This window comes from Varroa jacobsoni, unplaced genomic scaffold (assembly GCF_002532875.2).
Source record: "Varroa jacobsoni isolate VJ856 unplaced genomic scaffold, vjacob_1.0 scaffold_306, whole genome shotgun sequence".
Taxonomy (NCBI): domain Eukaryota; kingdom Metazoa; phylum Arthropoda; class Arachnida; order Mesostigmata; family Varroidae; genus Varroa; species Varroa jacobsoni.
Genome location: NW_019213208.1, coordinates 45,408 through 64,357, shown reverse-complemented (window position 1 = coordinate 64,357; position 18,950 = coordinate 45,408). Strand labels below are relative to the sequence as shown.

General features: G+C 42.2%; 1 protein-coding gene across 1 annotated transcript in view; it reads right to left on the bottom strand.

Annotated features, from left to right (window-relative positions):
- Positions 1 to 18,950, bottom strand: part of LOC111259218 (uncharacterized) — a 137,477-nt gene that overhangs the window by 75,054 nt on the left and 43,473 nt on the right. The window lies entirely within an intron of this gene.

The following is an 18,950-nucleotide window of genomic DNA, read 5'->3' as shown; positions in this document are numbered from 1 at the left end:
ACCTTATACTCATTCAGCCCCAGCCAAGGCTATTTCCGCATGTCTTCTACAGTTCACCCCCCGCTTTGATTCACATAGCCCCTCTATCTTTCAATTCCTTTTCCCTCTCATGTCTTTTTCTGGCTTTCTTGTTTTGTCCGCAAAAGGTGTTCCATTGCGGCTGCTCAAAATGAAAGAATAATGGCTATGATTTGGGCTGTTGTTGGTGATGCTGCTTATAATGGTGGTACTGTTGGTGTTCTGTGCTCTCTTCCCCTTTGCTTCTCTTCCTTGTTGGCAAAGACGGCTGTTTCTCTTTAAATAGCAGAATTGGCAGACGGGCAGGGCGTGGCCTTTTCTTTATTCTAGCTTTGTTGCCATTGATTGGCTATTCGTAATCACAGGACACTGTCAACTTAAGCGTCAATGCCTCCTCTATTGCTACTGTACTCCGATCAACGCTAATCTTTTTCTCTTCCGCCGCTTCACGGCGGAAGAGAAAAAGTTCCCGGAGATTCGGTATCTGTACCGTCACTACCCCGACTAGCAGCGCCAGCACCATATTCGACACCATTCTATACCAATATTCTTTTCCAAATCAGTGTGTCTTCGAGGAGATACGCTCCGCGTAGTGGCGCAATTCGTTGTTCCCTTTGCATCCCATCTGCCCCTCTTTCTCTGAGTCCTACATTTCCTCATCGAGTTCTGTAGTCAGTCCGCTTGAGAAATAGCTCAGATCCGAATTCCATGTCCGCATCAGCCACTTCCTTGAACCGTTTTCTATCCTCCAAATGCACAACGTCGCCCCACGTGACAATATATGCCTTTCTATTGCTGTTCCGTTTTCCGCTCAAAGCTTTTCGCCTTCACGGCGCCAGCTTCAAACTTTCTGGCTGCCGGCAGCGCGCATGTGCTCAATCGGTTCTTCAAGCTTCGTCTTGCCTATTTCGACTCGCACTACTGCCTGAACGATATGAAGTTGGCTTATGGCGGTGCTATTGGCAACGGCATAGCCATCGTAATAGCAGAACTAGGCAGGCACTAGTCGTAACCGCACCGTAGCCGCAAAACTCAGACAGCAGTCGGTTGCTGTCGATAATAAATAGCTCACAGTCGCGAATGATATCAATATCGATGCAATTCCGATGAAGGTGTTGAGTCACCAATAATAGCTGGTTTAAGTCTCGTCGAGTTTCGAGTTTTCGTCTTTGTCTGCATTCTACTCCTGCTGATCGTGCGCCTGATATTTTCATAATAATTCGGTGTTTACCTGTTTCCTTGCACGCAGTCCTAGCTACATGTTGCGGGTTCCGGCTGCGTCCGCGGCCAACAAAACGTCCTTCACTAGTTTGTGGTACCGGTGGACGCAGCTTGGGAGGTCAGTTCATGTAAATATTTCTCGTCCAACTATTTTCTCTCAGCTTCTAGCTTTCCCCGGTCTCAGCATAGCTTGACAATGATGACGTCAGGAACGTGGCTTTTCTGACATTAGGATGCGAACTAGCGTTGGACTCCCGTCCTGTAATATTTGGTAAGATCGACGCGTGCCTGGTAAACCGACAGGTCTCCATCACCGCTATTTGGTCACTTTAGTTTAGCGAACTTCGTCCGTATTCCTGCATCAGCGCCAAACTGACGGTTTAGCTACGCTGAACGATCGAACGCTTGCATGGAAATTCGCGCATTATGCAAATAGTGACACTGCTTCCACATGCTGTGTCCAGCCTCCCATTACTTGTTCACACCCGGCTTTGGCGGTCGGACAATAACAGCAGCAGTGGTATGTAACTATGGTCCCCATCTTTCCCCATATCTTACGCGTTGCCCCCTTTAGTTCGTTGTCTTGCATACAAGGTCCCTCAGCCCCAATCCCCTACCGTCCGTTCGAGGTCATCATGACCTCGACAAATCGGACGAAAGCAAAGAGCAAACTCGGTTGCTATACCGCAGCCATCAAGCCGGCAAATTGGGATACAACATTATTCCTACACAGAGTTTGACGCAATCTGGAGAAGCTTGTAGGGTTCATATCCGGAATTTCAGAAAAGAAAACTATTGTACAAGGCACCCGAGGTCAGTTGTTGGCCTTACCCAATTCTAGGAAGAATTCAAGCAGTTTAAGTGCTTGTTATGAAGTACTGAAGCTGCCCCCTAAGGAAGATGCAAAATAACGTCGATTTAAGGGGTCTTTATCTATACCATTTTTTTTTTAGGTTATGCCACATCCAAAAACTAAGATGTACTAGATTTCAAAGTGAATTACTGCCACGAAATACCGTCGTAACATTGATCGTAAGCAGTTTTGTCTTCTTTTAGAGATACACAAACAATCTAATCTTACAGTATATAGATGAACACCTATTTTAGATCAGCCCGAAACATTTTCTATTAATCTGAGCATTACTGGCAAATTGATTAAAACTCGACGAAAAATATATATGATGCCACGGCTGGTGTTGCACAGAATGATTTGAGTCTCAAAGAAGGAACGGCCCGATGCAGTACGGCAGTTAACGAGCGAAATAGCTTTTGCCGTATCACACTGCCATCGGTTGCATGTAAACCGCACTATTTCGAATTTTCGCAAGTCGTATTATCGGCAGCATAAACACTGGAACATCGTTCCATCCTCAGCCGGCCGCCGTCTTAGCGATGGCAGCGCTAGCATTTAAAACGCTGCCAGCTGGCGGCAGAACGCCCCCGCGCGGAGATTACCCACTGTTTGAGGAGATGTGCACCATTAGAGGTAATCACATGTGTCCTAGAAAGGGCACATTACCTTTATTAAATAGCGATATCGAATGATTTTCATTTAATCAAGAACTTTGTAGAGGGGACGCATAATCATAAAACAATTACAATCAATCGTTGGCAATCTGCTGTCAATATAGATCGGCAAACAATCCTCAACCATAAAGAGATGAATACTTTATGTAGCCACGTGCGACTCGTGAAGACGGCAGAATTGACTATTTGCCAAGATGAGCAATAGTTAGAGAGCTGAGAAGCTGATGCTAACTGCACAAAATATTAACTAGTTAAGTTATGATTCGTGTTTGTAAAAATTTATGATTATTGTTATTATTATTATATGCGTGTTTATGTGCTATACGCTGTTGCTCTTTCCAGTCCACCGAAGACCGTATGGCAGTTGTGTAGCGAAGACCTAAGCATACGAGGACCGATGTCGATTCGTTCTATAAAAAGCGATATACGGATTTGCCAATCACTGGTAAGCAGCAATTCCAAAGTATCGGTCTCACCTTATATATAATTGTGATCTATAACCATTACAGCCGAGTAGCTTTCAGGGTTTTCGGATTGGCGTAGCTACTAATCTGAACCACTGATAATGCGGCGCTGGTTCGGTCATAGAGAAACAACGATATTGTATCCTTTTTGTACGGGCATAATACATCAAAATTTAACTTATGTATGCACCATATAGAAAGGTCGAAGGAATCGTCAACAATTCCTGTTCGTATATAATGTTCGATTTGTCCTAACGAAGCTAAGAGGCGGTAAACGTTAATAAAATATTGGTAACCGTCCGCAAGTGCGTACCGCTTATCTTGGATCCTGAAGTAACTATTCGACAAACGTTGGGCTTTCTCCACCGAACTGTCTACATCTATTTTGAACAACCATGATCCATTCCGATCGTCGACTGACTCATATTCAACTTCCTGTTCCTCCACGCAGGCAGACGCCTTCCGTTCAGGGAATTCGTCGCTTGTTTATACTTAAGTTGGATGAGCAGATATTCATATGATAAAAAAAAAAAAAAAAAACTTTAAAAAGCAACTGCGTGTCACGCAAGCGCCAAGCCAAGAACAAACAACCGGTAACGAGGGGGATCGCGCAAGCAGATCGCGGACAAAAACAGGAGACGGCATATTTGCGCTTCGAACCGTTATAAAATGTTTGTCATTGAATTCTGCAAGGTTGAAAACATCATCTGCTCGACATATGTTCAATAAATTTGACGAGATGTCTGTCAGAAAGAATATTCACTATCTGCATCGGTGTCAAACGAATTGCTGTTGACTTCAGGTAAAATAGCAGAATATAGCATACAAATTTTTTCGTATTGTACGTAGATACCCTTTATGTGGGGCCAATGGAACTTTCGGTCTATGCCAATTCAGAACACGGTGGCTTCGTTAACTTTTGGAATATCGAAAAGTAAATGCCTTCGATTCGTAACATGCATGGATAAGGGATCCTTCAAAAAGCAGACATGCACGAAAACGTAAACTCCCAGTGAACCATACCGGCTACATACAATAAGTTTAACGTCAGACTCGTAAACAGGGATCATTAAAGGGAGCAAAGGTGTCCTATTGCTGATTTGGCAATACTTTTTCAACTTGCGTTACTATTGTGAGTACATACATCAGTCATTGTTCACTGCTACTTTGATTAAACCTGTGGAAAGCTATAACGTGCTAACTATGTTAGGTGATAGGCTGTCTACGATTAGATCGACACATCTAATAAAACCTTGGCGTGATTAGGTGTCGTTCAGTGTTTTTGACGATGGCAAATATTGAGTTACCTACGATACACAAGCGCAGTCATTATGGAGTTTGGGGTGAGGTTAGACAGGACAGCGGCAGAAGGGTGCGATGGCTGATGGGATCCGCGAAGGGCAACTTCATTACGGCTATGTCATCATCTGTATTTGCTACTGGTCCTACAAACAGCGCTACGTTAAGCAAGGCTATCGTAGACACTGCTTTGCCCATACATCCACGCAGTTTATGCACGTATGCGGGAAGAGGTCTCTGTGTCTTAATGAATGTTTCGATGCGTATCTAATGCGCGCTTGCTAGGTCGTGTCTGAAGGGAAACAGTGGTCTGTCTCAGCGTGAGTGTCGCTCACCTCCGCAGTTTTCGTCTTTGCAAGTCGCGCTCCCGTACGTCTCATTCAGTGATATGCTGCCGACAACGACGCTCTGCCTCGAGATGATGGCCGACCATTTTTCGTAAACTCGGTCCATCGCAATGCATCCATCCCCATCGCTCGAGCCCATTCTGCTTTTGTTCTTTCGATATATATACATATATATCGAAATCGATAAAAAAAAAATTCAAACGCTACAGGAAGTGCAAAAATGTAACAGAAATAGAAAGACAATATTGCAAAGAATTTGTCTCTGGATAAAATAATAAGTTTATATACGACGTTCCGGAAGATCAAAAACATCAACAAGCTTCTAGAAAAAGCGCTAAAGAACTATAGCGAACACTCATGAAAACCTGTAAGGCAATCAAGTCATAAGGTTGGCGTATTTTGAGACGTTATACTCCAACAATGGAGCATATCATTAAAGGCATAAGATAACCAGTGCGAAAGAAAATAATCCTGTAAATAATGCCTCGAAGGTGTCACCGTTGGGGTGTACGCGAGAACAACATGAATTTGTTAACAGTTACGGTATGGCTTGACAAATCAAGCTGAAGATTGATCAGAGAGGTTTTTATAATGAATGATATCAATTACTTGAGGCTGCTGTGAAATTTCTTTTCACGCGCATTCCGCAGAATCTTAATGAAGAAGGCAGGTTTTATTTTTAATGAGACCAAGCACCTGCCCGCGACAAAAAAGTGTATCTTGAGAAAAACTTGTGCCATAGAATACTTTGCCAGTTTCCCAGGCCTACTGCTAATAGACTTCTTTGTAAGCATATTTCATGTTACAAAACTGGCAAAAATGGAGGATCTAAAAGTCGTAGTTAAAAAAGAGTGCATCGGAGTACCAGACAAAATATTTGGTAAAACTTGTGAATCAATAGGTTATTGTTAGAAGGATAAAAAAATAAATTACACACTAGGTGTATAGCTATTACTTACAACTTAAATGTTGGTGTGCGTGTAAGTAAAGGCTAAAATAATTAGCATTCAAACTGTGTAAAAATTTTTCTAACTTTTTTTCAATAGAAAATAGTTGCAATTTTTCGAAAAATAAATACAGCCTATTATATCCTCGTTATGCAAAACGTAAGTGCACCAAGTTCATAGCGCCGTGTAGAACACGGATTGCTATCGAATTCTATTAGTCAGTACTGGCATTGCCACCTTCAAACATGTTGTACAGAATATGTATGTATTTATTATAATGTTTATAATATAGGATACAGCAGGATTGTAAAGAGACTTGGAACAAACTACTATATCATAAAGCTATTTTTAAGTCAAAGAATATATCGAACTGGGTTCTAACGCGGGCACCTTCAGGACATGTCACAAACGATGCGCTGGAATCCATGGCTGGGGCCAGTGTGGGGCAATTCTTCTTTAAGGAAGAAGAGCGCTAGTCCTGTAGGCTTTATAAACAGCTCACAGATGATGTTCAAACTCTTCAAAGCAGAAGTCTTATTAGCTCATGAAGTTTGGCTAATGCCCAACAAAGAGTCTATCAAACAAACGAAATAACACAAAGAAGTATCGTCGATAGGACTGCGAGCAAGCTATGACGATTGCTAAAGACTTTGACTTAACGCAAATTCGTTCCCGGCTGCATGCTGTGAAAGGCACCCTATCTAAGCGAACGACTGAAGACGACGCAGCATTACTGCAATGGTACGTGGAGCACTGGAACGTGTATTGTGCATGCGCAGAGTGCTATCTGCGCTTTGCCCTAAGGAATAAAAACTAGTCAGTCAACAATGGCGAAGGCCATGCGATGGTATAGCACATACAGATATATCACTACCTAGTTGTCTCTCATGCCGGCTACGTACGTGGGCCTTCCATAGTGACACTGCACTGTCGGAGAAGTCTGCGCGATGGGCGGAAGCTCATGCAGTCCAGTAGGGCGCAAGGTCATCCGATAGGTAAACTCGCTTAGCCTATGCTACTGGGGTTAGGGGACACACTGTCGTGTAATCTCTGTTTTATTCACATGTGGCCTGCTTAGTCCTGACCATGATAAAAAGCCGGACAGCTAGCGCTACATACGCCGTGTCGTAATAACAAACTGGTAAAAGTAGTTTCACACGGAAAATTTATTTATACTATTTCAAATTGCAAATCATTTTATGAGGGATTAGATTGCAAACAATGCTTGATGGATTGCCGCTCCTACATACAAGAGTTCACATACTAACAAATGGACTATTGAAATTCAACTACAACTAAACATATTGAAATAAAATTTCGTCGATGACGATGCTTGTTTATTGTTATTAACATCACGTTTCTTATGGGACTAGTTTAGAACAACCAGGGAGTCTTTGAGTCGAGGTATCAGAAGCACCGACCACAAAAAAGTTGTTTATTGGCTTTTCTGGTAGAAACACTATGGACTTGTATTTTTCTAGACGGATATATATCTATACTATGTGAGAGGCGAGTTTAACTGGATATATTATATAGATTATATATATATATGTAGATAGATATTGCCGTCCAGAAAGGCTGTGTCTGAATAGGGTAAGAAATACGCATATGGGACTGTACAAAAACCAAAGTCTTTAGCTTTCAGTGAATAGATTCGTACGTCTCTTTTTTATTCGCGATTATTGTGTTTCCAAGTGTATTAAATTTTCTGTATGTTGAAGGATCGATACCTTTTTGATGGTTAGCTTAGTCTTCCTTAATCGAACGTCTTGTAGGATATGTTATGGTGAAGCTTGTGAAACAGTTTTTTAACACCTTGGATCGTACGCATATATTCCATAGAAATTAGGTGTAATTTTCTCTATCTATAGGTTTGTCAAATGTCTCTAGTCGAAAATGTTTTTTAAATTATGTTTGTGCTAATATAAACTTCATGGTAAAAAAGTGGAAGCTCACTCTATAAAGAACAATACCATATTCCATGTGGAAGCACATGCGTATATTTTCAAAAATCAAAATTAATTTACATTAAACAGGATCGGATCCAATACGGTCCTCATTGTTTTACTTGAAGTACTTTTCCTCTTTGTTTTATTTGTGTGAAAAAAAAATTATACTGAACTATGAGTGAGTTCCGTCACTGAAGCTAAGCATCATCACTTCGATGGTTAACCTTTGTTGATCAGAAGCTCTCTTTTTTCGATTTACACAATGTGTTGCTACAAGTTTACCCTCTTTGGTGGCCCTTACCAGAAAATGTCGTACCTCGATCATTGCGTATCTGCTACTTTTCCCCCGGTCTGAAACCACATTGCCAAGAATGTTATTTTTGTTGAACGAATGTAACTAGGTGGATGCTCAGTACTTTTAGAATCCTACGAAACAAAGTATCTCCTACTATAGTAAGAAAGTACCGAATCTATAAGGGATTTATTGTAATGACGCTGCGTTTTTCCTGAAAATGGCGGTAAGTGAAAGCATCGCGATTACTTCAAAACAAAATCCGCCGCGCTGAGGATGTTTCGTGATTTTTGCTAAACTATTCGATTAAAGAATTTGGGAAACCGAAATTGAGTAACTGTAGCAGACTAGCGGTTCAGAAAGCCTTTCCTTGTGATGCTCGCGTTCGTTAATAAAATTATCTAAGGTCCTGAAACAGGGCCTGTATATAAACGGGTATTATTTACAGCAACGTTTTCTCTTTTTTTTTTTTTTTTAAGGGGACAATCGAGCGGTAGCCCTAGCTGCGGAAGAAAAAAGGCAATGATGGCTCAGTAGGCAGTACAGAGATGATCGACGAAGTATTTTCACTAAATCCCGCCCACGCTGGCAGTATTCCCAAAATATGCCCTGATGTCTGAGACTCAGATTTGGCCGCACTATAATTGAAATATTTGTTTGCTTAAATGATGACTATTGTTGTAAATGATGATATGATGACATGATATGAAACCGTCAGATATGATAAAATATCCAGCTTAACAAGCACTGGGCACGAGCAAGTTCGTTATCCTCATAGCAACACTGCCGCGCGTTAGGAGCTGCCATGTAATTCGTACATGTATATATAATTATGTAGAACGACGTGGTGGACGGTGAAGAGGGTGGGAACGATGCTGTAGACATTTTATACGGCAGGCATGACACCAATGGGCTAACAACTTTTGAGTGCTGCCCTGCCAAATACAAGCCCATATACCATTCTTCTCAAGTAGGGGCAACGGGAGCGGGTCTTTTGTTGGATTGAACTCTGCAATTGGGCAACACAGGCCTTAAAAACTTGAACAGTCGACTCCAAGCCAACACACACTGGTCCGAGCCTTAACCAGGCTCTAAATTCAGCCCGCTAAACAACCTTCTGTTTACCACTTCAAAATAATCAATCAAACCAGGACCACAGCTAAAAGCAGCTGCAATAAATGTAAAGGTATTTAAAAGTATACTCTAAGACTCTATTTTTACCTATAATGTCAATTTTTTGGCATGAGATTGGCAATGCGCCGCGTTTGATCGACCTTGGTGTACTAGGAACTCTTTTTAACTCACTACTTAATCAATAGTTTATCATGGTGTTGCCATTATCTATAATCGGTCGTGAAGGATATGCGCATTATAAAAAAGAAAGTAGAAGGCGTAGCTCGTAGCATAACCGTGTTCTATTAGGGGCATTATTAGCACAGAACTTTATGCACGCCACGGGTCCCTGAAACCTTTTTCTCGAGAGGATGCTAGAAAAAAGTAAATAACGCCTTTATAATATGAAATAAAGCTTTCCGAAACCCGAAGGCTCCCTTCAATTAAGCCCCGGCGCGGCAGTGGGGCGAAACAAAATCAACTCTTTCTATGAACAGACATGCACGCGGACGCGTTTTTTCATATGGAGTTCGTACGTTAACCAGGCATACTCAACACGAATAGCTGAGAACAGCGCAATACACCCTATAGGTGCTACGTTAGAGCCTCCCTTAAATCTAAACGACGGTTTAGACATATATTTTTCAAGCAACTAACACTTGATACTCCTATTCGTTATGTCTGCATAAGTAAATATATACTTTGTTCAGAAAACTAGAAAAAAAAGGTCTACGCTTATATATGATGTTGTGTTTCCATATCTTGGCTAAGACTTTTAGCAGCAACAACTTTTCAAACTTTCTTTAAAGGATTTGTGTCAATGGCCTCGGTAATAATGAGTTCCAGACCTTTGTTCTCTATGCGGTTTCCGCTTAGTCGGGAAAGTGCGTCAACCGGTTTGAATACAATTGCTCTTTGATATTAGACTATAAAGTGGAGCTGTTCTATTAACGCTCAGCCCATGCTTCCTGGTTTAAAACTAGTCAGCCACACTGGACTTAAATGGGTCTCAGCCCAGAGCTTAGCTGATATTGTCAAAACTCCGTTGACAAGCTAAATCGTAAAGTTTGCATGTATCTTTAGTGAACGGCCAGGTCAAGGCAAAGCGTTTAACATAATTTCTCTATAAAAGCTAACCGCCCTTACGAAAGGCCGTATTTACTTCGTTGTTACTGTATGGATCAGTCGAAAATGGAGAATAGCTGCATAGAAAGTAGCTCTACTTGTTATCGCTCAGGATTTACGTCAGGATAATACAGAACAATAAACGGATGTGCCCTTAGGAACGACGCGAGATTTTCAAATAAGCAAGCACAATATGAATATATTATAAGAATAAAGGTAACAGAAATATTTCCTACGCTGTTGATTTTTTTAGTCAGGTCATCCTCAGTTAAGATCAGCTTCAAGATACTAGGGTTTTTTCAGCGTAGAGATCATGGTAGTCAGTTATTTAAGCAAAAAAAACAAACACTTCCCCGGTTTCCGGTTAATCGATATTTTTCGAAAGTAGCCAAACATATATCTCTCATGCTATAGTTTTATCGCCTAAAATTTTTTCTTGAAACAGTAGATAAAAAAAACGTCTGAATTATTAACCTAAACAGATAATAAAATTTTAACTGGTGCACCCAATTCCGAAAAGTGACCACTGTATCTATTCTCTATGAAAAAATATTTCCACGTACATACAGAGAGTGAGAGTGAGAGAGAGAGAGAGAGAGAGAGAGAGAGAGAGAGAGAGAGAGAGAGGAATGATGAGGCTCTAAATGGATCGAGTTTTGCGATGAAAAAAGCTGTCTCACTCAAACAACCGTCAGAAGCGAACTGATGAAGGGAACTACGCCACTGATTGGGACACTTCTCCATTGTTGAGCGACGAAGCTGGTGGATAACAGCGTATATATACTATCAACTCTGGCCAATAGCGACCAAACGCACGCATCACCTATCGGATCCAGTTCATCGTTCCTGCTTATACGTACAAGCTTACGTCGACAACAATCGAAGTTTAACGATTTGAGATAAACGTAAATACAGTTTTTACATATTAATAGCAAGAATACAGTGTCGAAAGCGAAAGGTGGGGTTAAACTAGTTCGGTGCTATAACTCATATCCGACAACTCTGAATATTCTGACATCGGTCTTCTGTTTTATTTTGCTTCGTTTTATTCATGTAGAAACATCTTCGTAACGTATCAGACTCTATCTTCGCACAACACGATAATCTACTGCTATAGCTGTAACCTGCGATAAACGTTCGAGTGGTGATCGAAAACACCACCAACAAAGCTGCAAATCGTTGTGCATGGCCAATGCTCGCCCCCAATAACCAATTTGAATGTCGAAGGCGTGTCTTCGACCCAATATTAATGGCATTATGCGTGAACTTCCCGACAACTACGTCAGAATTAAACTTTACTTCATTTCTAACGTTGACGATCATCGACATTAGCGGACAGCCTTCGTGTCGCGTGCCTTGGCTACGTTCTAAAACCTCATTCGAGGAGGACCTGATTCGGCAAACACTAATACATGATTTTGACTGCACAGGCCATCGCCATTGAACTGCACTAGATGACGGGAATACTCTAGCGGCGAAGCAAATTCATCATCGTGGACGCCTTCTTTTTGAGATCAGCGAACCGTTCCATATATGAGTTACTACATGGCGACTAGTCAGACTTCGGTACAGTCACGCAAACGATAAAGAGATATTGCCAACAGTAGCCAAAATACCCCCGTCCGCGGTCGTGCAGCGCTCACCGTCCATTATCCGTGCCGAGAGTTATCACTGCAGCGACAGCAGTGGCTCGACAGTCGTAATGTCGAATCACCAACCCATTCTTTTACGATCACGGCGCCATACAACGTAAAGTGGTGACCATTGGCAACACGGTCAAAATGCTCTAACCGGTTCTGTTGTCAGCGTGCTCTCTGCGGCCAGCGTACGAAGTTTTTCTATTATCTCCTGCTGCCATTGTGTTTGCTTTGTTACTGCCAACATGTATAAACACAACAATATGACACGATCACAAGCCAAAGTCTGCATTTGACTGTGTAGGTAAAGGTATTGTCACCTTTCCGTCGATCTCGCCGCTCGCTAGCTGTTCATATTCACGATACTTTCGATGATACAGCCTTCCAGTGCAAGCCCCGCTACACACACACACACTACGCTCTCTCATGCGCCATCGGCGTCGAACACGAGAACCCCAACTTCGGGTCGTTCACGTCGGCGCAATTCACGCTATGCTACCTGCTTCGATACATAGGCGTAGGGACGTGCTTCTGCAGTTCTCTTCTAGCCCACGTCACGCTCTTTCTCCCCCGTACCTTTTTCCCGGTGGGAAAAAACTTTTTTTATTAATAGCTTTTGTCGGCCTCTGATGAGCAGCCGAGGCTAACGCGGTGCGGCAGTGACGCACACATAGGCTTATACACACTCTCAATTGCCCCAGAATCCGTACTGTCAGCAACGACCGTTGCGAGACCTGGTGGTATCAGGGGGTTCTTCAGTCCTAGGGCTGGCGGGGAGCCCTAGGAGCGCGTTGTTTTTGCATGCGAGTGAAAACGATATTTCCAATACGCATAATTTCGATATGGCCGATCTGACGACAGCAAGCACCGAATCCAAGCTGCACTATTTTACGTAGTAACAACACCAATGGTTGCAATCTGCAGAGTGCGCGTCGCGCGCCGAACGTACAACAAATAAACAAGGTTAGGGATTTTCTTTGGTGGACTTTATTGTGCCCACTACTAGTAGACTTCATAAAACGAGCGAAAGTTTACCTATGTGCGTTAGCAGACGAACACTTTACCAGTCATTTACTAACAGGAATTGAATAAATTCAAGATGAAATGTTGTCACATCATCTATTCGGCAAGTTTGACCATTGTTGGCATTCCCCAATGCCTCGTTGTGAAACAGCGCGTGCAGTGACTAGATCTTTGATGGGCTGTTTCCGCTGAACAGTCGCAAACTCTTCTATAAGAGATTTGTATCTTCCGCATACTTCTGTGATGCACAGAGGTCAGGGCAACGATTGGCCTGACACAGATCGCGCCGTTGCCACACACCTAATAGAAAAAATTCAGCCATATCAACTGCCGTAAAGGAGTTAAATTCAATACGATAGATCCGTTACAATACAATGCCATCCAATTCACGGTCGGTTTGATCGAAAATTACGCCATGGTCCATGCTTAGTGTATAAAAAAAGAATAGAAATCACGATGTCTCCGTAATACTCTGACAATAGCCGGACAGCAAAACCAGACATGAGGATGGTCACATTCTAGCTAACGACATTGCGCTTAGGCTATTAGAAAAAATATTGTTGTATAATAGAACCGCAGAAAACTATTCTCACCTACTGTAATGCTCCTACATTATATGGTAATTGCACGCAAACGATAAACTCTCCAGGGTTCTAAGTTAGCCTGGCAAACAGCGGCATCCCGTCGTTGCCCCGTTTTGATAGCAATAGCACCATTCTCACTGCTATGCTAGCTACATCGACCTATGTCACTTTAGGACAACGACAGGTCCCATTTCCATATATACCTAAGCCGGTCATTGATGTTTCATGTGATGCAGTTTAAATACCACAGTATTGCTTATGTAGCCTCCTACTCATTGTGCATCAAATCATCGATAAATATATGCGTGATCTGGTGCGTACCATTAGGCTAGGACGAAATGCATATTTTATTTGTTTTAATAACGCGAACATACGATGTAGCACGTAGAGACGAGGGTAGAATATGAATTACTAGAACAAGATGAGACGACTATTTTGTTCCAGCTGATCGCCTTAGTATTAATGGAAGTGCTGTGAAAAGCGGTCCGTCTATAGTCGTGAAAATGCCGTCAGCAACCGAAAGCGTTAAAGTTGTTTTCAAATCCTCACTGGAGGCGAGCTTTCGGTATAGCTGGGCTCCCACTACCTTTTACTCCCTTTTTGTTAATACTATTCGGCTACGCTGTTTTATCGACTAGTGTGGGGGCAATCTGTTCTTAAAATTTAGGCCCGGAGTGCAGGCTTCTGTGCCTCATGGAGCAGCTCATCACAAGGACATACTCAGTGGCCGCATAGCGCTGATCTCTTGTATGTCGAGCCCATTAGCTTGGAGGCTCAGTTGCGGCTAGGAGCGTTGAATCGTGCCCTACACTGCCGATATTGATTAGCGGTAAATGTATTTCCTACCCTTACTCCCGTCGCTACTGGGTGCTCGCCACTTTAATATTTTTTAGGCCAATATCCCTTCCACAGTTTTTTTTCAGTGCTATCAATCTAGCAGCGTTGTTAGGATAGGAAGCAAGCATTCGAAACCGTAACGGGCCTACATAGGATTCGCGTCGATCGTGAGAACCTCCCTATAGAGAACTCGTACGTACTAGTCGTCGTCTACGATGAAAGAAATAAACCTAAATGCGCTCAAAAAGTGTCATCTGTATAGATTACTCTTAATGTATGCATTATGCTCTATATTCGTTGAGTACATTGAACTGTTCAGGACAAAATGCTATCTATACAAAAACCATAGGAGGCAGCGCTAATTTGCTAAGACTCCTCAATATTGCCCCTCAATTCAGCTCACGGCAAAAGAACAACGTCTAGGCTAATTATATCAGTGCAGTGATTTTCCATTGCCTCAGTTGTATCGGTAATTATTACAGCTGATTAGCGCAACATATGTTTGCTATTAACAATACTCAGAAAATGAACTGAGGACGATGTTGAAGGAAACGTAAGGCTTATCTTTCAGGGGCTGAATGATGCTACAAACACTTCGTACGCCGAATTTCACGTTTATTTTCAAAATTGTTATAGGTTTCTTGTCATCAAACTGCTTCTGTATCGGCTCAGAAAGTTCCGCGCGCGTCGGATGCTCAACACTGCCACAAGCTGCCATGACGAGCGTGCAAAAAAATGACCTTGACGAAATGCATAGTACAAGAAAGACGTTACCAGCTGTTGTAAACTTAATATGATATTTTCGAACGGTACTCTCAAAAAAATCGAGCACAGAAAGCATTGTGCATTCGTATGACAACTCGAGTGCCATTTTTTAAAAAAAAGATTTTTTGATTGTGCAGACCTGCACGTGACGTTCAGGCTAGCGTTGGCTGAACGAGGTATATATATATATATATATATAGGTAATAACCGTTTAAATAGAGGAGATTCGAGTGATTTGATTTTTGAGCTCAAACGAAAGCTATTTGAATACCTTACAACGAGTCAACGGTCGGCTAAAGTGGGAGGCTATGTGCAGATAGGAACCATTTCCGTTAGTGCCGTACACTATTAGTTCTAACTAGTGAATGGAGGCGGGAGTTAAAACTACGATTGGTGAAGCAGGTGCGTGAGTTCAGAAGCGAGGTTGAAAGAGGGATGTGCCGTGCCTTCGATTTACGTGCCTACCACTGGGTCGAATAAAAACTGGCGGCCCTTAGCAGGGTACCGAAAGACGTTCGATAACGCGTGTCAGCTCTTCACGCCAAGATCTAAAAACGTAATGACATTATTAGGTTAAGTAAAAAGTTTCCGTTGTCTTTTAGCCATTAGCTTATAGTAAGTGCAAGTGAACACATTTTAGTACGAGTGGTGTCCTTCGCTTCCTACGACTCGCCCATCTTTCTGGCAACCGATTTATCCCGCAAAGTAAAAAGACTTGGTCCTCGAAAACAATCCGTTTGTCGGACTTCAATCTCTGTTCTGAAGTGTTTGTCAGTCCCTTTGAAGGGATTGACCAAAACAAGCGATATTCAAATGGAGCGTTGTCCAAGCCGTACGTCGGGTGTGGCTGAGCTTTTCATTGGAGGTCCGTTAGCGCTAGTTGGGTCCTCAAAGAAGCATGCGGTACAGCGTTGTCATGCAGCGATGTTACTTCGCGTCGTCGAAACTCAGTCCAAGGCCTTTTTCTGTCAATTTCGTAGCTGACACGATTGATTTGTGTAATGAGTTCCTGTAGCTTCTCCTGAGGTTTGAGTGCCTCATCAGTACAACGCTGTCTTGTCATCCCATCAGGTGGAGAACTTCAGCATTTAATCATGAATATCTCTCCGTGACGTCGAATTGGGAGGGAATTTAGATACATCATAAAAGACCAATCTTTCATTGTTGCTTACGATCCTGTATAGAAATGTAATTCATTTCTGTTGTGTAAGCAACCCAAAGCATATTGTCAAACATTTCTTAATCATTATTATTAAGTTCATGGGGATTTCTTCGTTATTTTTCGATCTTTTTCAGTGCAAGTCAACAATGGATCAGTCGTCTAAATCACTCCTAGCTGTGTGGAGAGTTCTTGGATCGATCGTGCTGAACTTCGCTTAATGCAGAATGCCTGCAGTTCATCGTCGTCGTTTGCTTCTTCAGGGCATCTGAAGCGTCATTTGTCGTCTGGAAGCAATTAAACTAAAACTGGCAAGTGGTAGCGCCAGCCGTGGACTTCGAAAAATTCTTTTTGTGTCGGCAGCCTTTTTTCAACACGAAAAAGGCGTTGTACGATATGCATTTTTTCAGTCTCCATGACTAGATGCACTGAACCAACGCTTTTAGTGGTAACAACCTAGCAAAACAAATGTAAACGCCCAACAATCAAAACAGACATCTTGAGAAATATCAGTGATATACGATTGGCCGGTCTGACACTAGCGCCATCTATCGGCTGCAGCGGAGACTTTTCACACAACCCGGTGATCGAATGTTAATTTCATTTGCCTTCAGCTTTATGCATTGAGTTCTATCGTGTTTTTTTCCGTCATCGAACTTAACCGTCTCTATTTTGCCCTTACTGTAATCAGACGGGTCGTGCTAGTACTGTTCTACTGTTGCAACCTTCTCATTCAAACACTATGCCCTAAGGCGAAGACATCTTTTATACATATATATGTATATATTTCTACGCTTTTGTAATATATTTCTGAAAAAACATAGGCGCACCTAGCCTGCTCTATTACATATTATGTTATAGCTTTTTCTACGATGACCGATGAATGGATCTTTCTTAGCTTGAACGAACCGTTCTACGGTAGTTATAGATTTACGAAGGAATAGTATCGATTACTTTGCTTTAGAAGACACCAATTGGGCCGTTGTGTTACCGTTCAAATTTGTCCCAAACAGCTTTTATAATATCTATTTAATACGATTTCGTTCTAGTTTCTAATTAAATAACTATGGCTACGTTGATTTTATAATTAGTTTCATAAAATCTAATCAACACCAAATAAAGGAACTAACTAGTAGGCTGTATCGAGCGCATACGATGAGACGTCATTTCTTCTCGAGGACGCATCTTCTCCAATTGACTACGCTCTCTGAGGTACTTTACTGCTAGACGCATACGAGTTATTGTGATGTACAGATGAAGAATACATCGACGCCCGCCAATATCAGGAGATATAATAAAATCGCAGCTTTTGATTAGATGCTCCTACTCACGAGACCAAAGAGAGCTCATTGTGGAACAATAATAGTATGCACTCTGCAGTTCTTCGTGATTCGAAGATAATGTTGACAAAGGGCCTATGGCCAACAAATAGCTTCCAGTAAGATTTGTTCACACACGTCCTAATCCATATACTATAGAAACCAGCAACCACAAAGCTTTTACACTATCAAAATAGACCATCATTAGTATTATCGAACAACGCTGCAAGATACGGCACAACCGTTATCTATAAGGTAGTGTTTATCCTTAATATTCCAAGTTTAAACATGCGATACCCGTCTGAACACGGCGCTCATATAAACTCCGAATCATTGTAGTGCTGCGTCACCACAGGGGCCAACGAACACTACTGAGAACAGTGATGGCGCTTCGAGCGAAACAAACGAAGATATCCTTGTAGCGGAACGCGAGTTGCCTGTTTCGAAACGACTATGGCCTCTTTAGCCGTGAGTTCGGCACGCATGGCTGAGCCTTGACTACGTTTTCCGCTGAACGGAGCCTTCAACTCTGTGAGTTAATTGGCCACAGAGCATGCAAGGAGGATAGGGGGGTGCAGTGCGCTGAAATGATACACGCGTGCCATCTGGTGAAGAACCTCCGCTTTTGGGCGTATCTCAATGCTCTGAGATCTAACCTTATACGTCCTCATATCAGACCAGGTTCCATATCAACCAGGAACGTTGATGGCCTACTATTACACCGTTCAACTGCAACGGAACACTTCGCGTATTTTATGTGATTCCGTCGCGTTTAGGTACTTCTACCTAACCGAAATTCGTAATCCTTCGCGCAAAGACACATTCAAGAAGTTCATAAGGCAGCGACAAGTAAATTTATTAAGCTTTGTTTGGTTAGCTACAAATTCAGGCTGGGTCTAAAAAATTGCGTTGTTCCCTTTGGGCGAATGCTGTCAATGCCCGCGCGCCGTTGAACAGTTGAACTATAGGATAGGATATAAAGGAGACCAGAGAAGAAAAGCGTGAATATCTGAATTTATCCCTTCGTTGCATCTTTGCATGCAACATATCGTATGCACAGTGGTCTAGTTGCCCCGGTTTGGTCCCATCGTAGTGTCAAGGTTTCCCTATGCGATAAGGCCCCATGATTAAGCTAAATTCTGATCTTATATGCAGTGGAAGCCTTAGGGTGTGTCGAAACAGTTAATTATTACCTTATTAGTGTGGGGTTACGACTGAACAGAAAAGAATGCAGTTACCGATAAATTAGCGTACCCACATATTCCCAATGTTCAAATTATTTGGCTATTACAGATAATGTAATTTAGTTCAACTAAGGCTCTAA